Genomic DNA, 6000 nt, shown 5'->3' on the forward strand with positions numbered 1-6000 from the left:
CCTCTCCTACTCCCACTGCTACTCCTTGCACCAGAGTGCTCGCACAAACACCACTCGCTTTGACTCTACCACTACCATGATTCCTCCTTACCTGGTCGATGACCTATCCTATCAAATCACGGCCGCTGGAGAAATAATAGAAGATAAAAAGGGTGCAGTAGTGGTGGCCACCATGAGGCGGTTGATGAGCCACCACTTCAAGAGCGACAGAGCTACAACTGACTGGCGGTACCAAGATGACCAAATGAACCAGGCAGTCATCAATGAATTGAAAAGAAAATACCCTAATCTCCCAAATTGGGAGTTCAATGAGAATTACATGCGAGAGTGCATGGGTTTGGTCTTGAAGCATCGTAAGTCAAACTTAAGTACTTCCATTATAAAGGAAAAGGCTAAACCTAGTTGGGCACACAAAGCTGATTGGAAGTTTTTCAAGAAGTAGAACAGGGACCATCCCGAAATGTTCGAGGGTCAAAGGAGAGCTGCAAGGAGATGGCTGGACTCCGTAGGCACTTCACACTTTTGTGCAAGCGGACGGTTGGCATTCGAGACAACCATGGTAAGTCTAGTTCTTCTCATTTAATGTATTGTTCTATTTGTTTTACTACATATTTCATGGACTTTATCTAACTCTCATAAATTGGGCCCACAGCAAGTTGCGATGGGTCGCCTTTCTACAGATGCTGAGACGAGATGTGCGTTTTGCATAGGAACAAAGTTGTGGTTTATTGAGCAGGAGGTACTAGGAGCGATGGTCAATTGGGCTAAGTGTACTCCTACTTGTAATCTCACTTTTTAAACTGTTTTATTCTTTAAGTTCCAATTATCTAATTTCCAATTAATATGGTTTCACTCTTAGAATCAAAGCTCAAATGTCCCATCAATGAAGGTGAGCGGTGATGATGAGGGATTAGGCTTACATGGCTTCAACGAGGGCCAAGGATCAGGTGTAACTCACAAGGGTCAAGGATTACGTGCAACTCACGAGGGCCAAGGATCAGGCCAACAAGATGAGGACAAGGATGATGATGACAATTCGGATGAGCAGTAGTAGTAGTAGAAGTATTAGTAGTAGTTCGCATATACTTCGCCATATATATGCTTTTGTATATCATCTCATTTGAGCGATTTTGTATCACCCTTTTCGAAAGGATAATTTTATAACAAATAGTGTTGTATATCTTCGACATGTATATGCTTCTGCCGCTCAGTTCATTTGAGCGATTTTATATCACCCTTTCCACAAGGAAAATTTTGTAATAAAAAACATTCTTTTGTAATTACTAAATACAAAAAATTAGTGGGGCAAAATAGGGCTTGCTGTGGCCCTATTTAGCCCCACTAATGTTTTTGTTTAGCTTCTGTTAATCGTCGCTATATAGCGATGTTTACAGTGATGTTTATTGGTGTCGCTATATAGCGATGCTTATATAGCGATCATTCTTTTTCGATGCTTATCACGATGAACACGTATTTCATTAATTTTGGACTTTTTGTGTTGTTTTTGGACGAAGCCCAAAAATCCTTCCCAAATGAAAACTTTACTTTGTGAAAATATCCTTCCCAAATCAAAATTTTACTTTCTGAAAATATTCTTCCCAAATCAAAAGTTCACTTTGTGGCACTATCATATTCACATAAAAATATTGTTTTTTCAATCTATACTTTTGCACCAACATGCAAGAATTTGAAATAATCCTATATTAGAAATTCTAGCTATATCTAAGTTATTTGTTAATTTAATTATTTTTAATATTTTTCCTTGACGTTTTTCCTTCCCAAATCAAAATTTCACTTTGTGGCACTATCATATTCACATAAAAATATTGTTTTTTCAATCTATACTTTTGCACCAACATGCAAGAATTTGAATAATCCTATATTAGAAATTCTAGCTATATCTAAGTTATTTGTTAATTTAATTACTTTTAATATTTTTCCTTGACCTTTTTCCTTGACGTGATAAATTTATAAATCCATGAAAGGAGACTTAAATATTTCATGAAAATAACATTGTCACTCGCAATATGCACAAAATTCTTAAAACTTTTAATAAATAGAAAAAAGACATGATGCCATAAGACCCAAGTTTTGTATTGAGCCAAAGGTATAATATCAATTATAGCTATTATTATATGATTACATTGAGAGACGCTCTCAGCTAGAGTCTTTATATCCAAAATGATATAGATTGAATATATGTTTACAATTTAAATTGTTGCTCTTAAAGAGCCTCAATTCATGTCATCTGCATAATTTGACTCCCCATTGTCTTATTGCTCAATGTCATGATAGTCCCTTGCTAGGTGCCATCTACATAATTTGACTCCCACTTGTCTTGCCTTGCCCCTTGGTTGCATTGACTCCCCATTGTCTTATTGCTCAATGCGATAGTCCCTTGCTAGGTGCCAGCTGCATTAACTCCCTATTGTCTTGCCAAGCCTTGACCCTTGGGTGACATCCAGTGCAAAATACAGGTGCCATCTGCATTAACTCCCACAAGTTATCTTGCCAAGCCTTGCCCCTTGGGTGCATTGACTCCCCATTGTCTTATTGCTCAATGTGATAGTCCCTTGCCAGGTGCCATCTGCATTAACTCCCTATTGTCTTGGCAAGCCTTGACCCTTGGGTGACATCCACTGCATATTTTGACTCTCATTTGAATAGGAGGTGATGACTCTGATTATAATTGTCTTGGATTGGCTTCTTTCCTAGTACCCAAATAAAATCCTTCAATGGACTTCAATACAAAGCTTTAATCATGGACATTCTTCATTTGTGCTGTCTCCTTCTACTTCCTCCATGGCGAGCATTCTTAAAAATTCGTGTATATGCAAAATAGTTTGCTGTGGTATTTTTATTTTTCCTTCTACCTCATATCCCATGCGCTTCTTTGATTTCTTTGCCCTTGAATGCCAAGACACTATGATTGTCTCCGTAAAAACTTGAGAGACTGCTTCATCATTTGGGACCCACTCCTTCATTATACAATTAGTATACAATGTGTTGTTATCCATATTCTCCTTGCTGCCCTTTGGCTCATACCATACCGCTGTAAATGTTGTAGGTCTCCCTTGGTCATCTCTTTACACATCAACTACTTTTGCAACCCAAAACTTCACATTCTCATATTCATCATCCAATGGCCGAACCACAACAAAACAATCGACCTCTATATCTACTTGTGGCATAAAGTCTCTCTTCTTCGGTCCACAATATGGACGTGGGAGTAATGATACAAATTCATTTTCAAAGACTGGAGCTAGGCGCAAATCGTTATGAACATTTGGCCAAAACATATTTCATTCTTCCTTGACATCCTTTGAGCCTCGCATTCTCTCAAGGTGCTTTATTAAATTTCGTGTCTTGTTAATTATAGTGGTAGTGTGTTCTCTCCAAGTAGGCTTCAAATCAGGATATCTTCGGAGCATTTCCTCTTTGTATGTAATAAATGCTTTTAATCCTTCTATTTCACAATTAGACCTCTCATTGAATTCTTGTATAGGAGCCCATGTTGGATACCTTTCCTTGCTGGGAATTGAAGTTAAGAGATTGTAAGGTTCTTCAGGTTCCCATTTTGTATCATGAGAATACTGTTGCCATTGCATTACGGGTTTTTCATCTTTTTAAAAAAAACGAAAGTAGTGTGGATTGGTATGACTTGTCAATGCATCACCACCCGTTTGTATGAAAGGTAGAATGAAGCTCTTCCAATCATACATTCTTTTGAGCCTCTCACATACTGTACTTTCCTTACGACCACCAACTTGCCTGCCACATCTTCTTACCAAGTCATCTATTGTCTCCACATCCTTGCATTTAAGCTCCCTTGAGACTGTGCTAAAAACCTGATCAATATCCTCATGTGTATGCCCAACATACAAAAATCCACATTCGACCTCATTGAAGATTCTTATTTTCAACAGCAACTAGCATGGAGCAGAATGCAAACATGAGTACATTCTTATTTTCTCGCCAGCAATTATCAGCTTGTATTCTCAAAGTCAGTGGTAAGCGATCTTTTTCTGCATGTACATTACGAATTGCCTTCATAATAGATGTTACAACTTGAATGCTATCATGTAGATGCAAGGAATCAATCTATATATCTGCAAAGAACTTAATTCCATGCACTAACACTCCACATAGATGTGTCTTTAGAAAGTGCTTTCCTTGTAATTTAGGTGGAGTGGCAACAAAACGAGGCAATGTTGTTGCATTCTGATCCATGCCATCTACAATAAGGCACATGTAGTCATCGGGATGCGAAATAGCTTGCTCCTTCCAAAATGCATATCTTTGTCTGGAATGTCAAATAAGGTCATGATGAGATTTTTGGTTTTTTTTGTATAATTCCCTTTGATTTGGACACGTTGTACTCTCAATCGCTCGCTTTAAATCATCACAGACATTGCACTTTGACATTTTTTGCCTCCTTGGGATTTTAACATATCCAAAGTTCTTCTTCCAAAGAGTATACAAAGTATGAGAAGAAGCTACGGCATCCCCTCTTTGCCTTTGCTTTTTTGCAATAGAGTCAAATACTTCGAGCTTTGTCAAGCCCATTGGAAGGCGCATTTTAGTGATCGCATCACCATTAGGGAGTTTGGTATATATATGGGGTTGAGGTAAAGCATTTTCATGTATGAAGTCTTGCAAAATTGCTGCTACCCTGACACTTAAGATTCTTGATTTGGACCTTCCTCTATTACCGTGAATGCTAAATTTGTTGCCGCCCTTTGCCTGCTGACTAAATCCCAATATGTACCATGGGATAATCCAGTATCCGATCAAGCACTTATGGGATGGGAGTGCCACTTTGCATGTAAGTCAATTCTACCTAGTTGAAGGTTTGTGCAAAGTATTGTGCCCATCGGATATGATTTGCATTGTCGATCAAGCATAAAATACCATTTTTGCCTTAGTTTCATGCACGACCATGAAAAAACAGGGTCCTAAGTGTGTTAATCAAACAAGTACTTATCGGATGGGGGCTCCAATTTGTACGCAAGTCCGTTTCAACTAGGTTGAGATGCATGCAAAGTATTGTCACCATCGTATATGCTCTTCATGGTCGATTACGCATTATACAACGCTTTTCCCGTAGTGATATGCACATCCGCAAAAAAAATGCCCTTAGGTATGTTATCTGACCAAGTACTTATCGGATGGGTGTGCCTCTTTGAGAACATTTCAATACCACCTAGGTTAAGGTGTAGTAAAGGTATTGTGCCCATCGGATATGCTTTGCATGGTTGATCGAGCATTAAATACCATTTTTACCTTAGTGTCATTCACATCCGTAAAAGAACACGCTGCTAGGTGTGTTATCCGATCAAGTACTTATGCGATGGGAATGCCACTTTGCATGTAAGTCAATTCCACCTAGTTGAAGGTGTGTGCAAAGTATTGTGCCCATCGGATATGCTTTTCAATGTCGATCAAGCATAAAACACCGTTTTTGCCTTTGTGTCATGCACAACCATATAAAAACACGGCCATAGGTGTGTTAGTCAAATAAGTACTTATCGGATGGGGGCTCCACTTTGCACGCAAGTCCGTTTCAACTACATTGAGGTGTGTGCAAATTATTGTCACCATCGCATATGCTTTGCATGGTCGATCACACATTATACACCATTTTTTCCTTAGTGATATGGACATCCGCAAAAAAACACACCATTAGGTGTGTTATCTGACCAAGTACTTATCAGATGGGTGTGCCTCATTGAGAACATTTCAATACCACCTAGGTTGAGGTGTACGAAAAGTTTTGTGCCCATCGGATATCCTTTGCATGGTCGATCGAGCACATCCGTAAAAAAACATGCTGCTAGGTATGTTATCCGATCAAGCACTTATGGGATGGGAGTGCCACTTTGCATGTAAGTCAATTCTACCTAGTTGAAGGTTTGTGCAAAGTATTGTGCCCATCGGATATGATTTGCATTGTCGATCAAGCATAAAATACCATTTTTGCCTTAGTTTCATGCACGACCA

The sequence above is a fragment of the Dipteris shenzhenensis genome, chromosome 17 (genome assembly GCF_047967505.1).
Source record: "Dipteris shenzhenensis isolate YYH24624 ecotype China chromosome 17, Dip_SZ_1.0, whole genome shotgun sequence".
NCBI lineage: Eukaryota > Viridiplantae > Streptophyta > Polypodiopsida > Gleicheniales > Dipteridaceae > Dipteris > Dipteris shenzhenensis.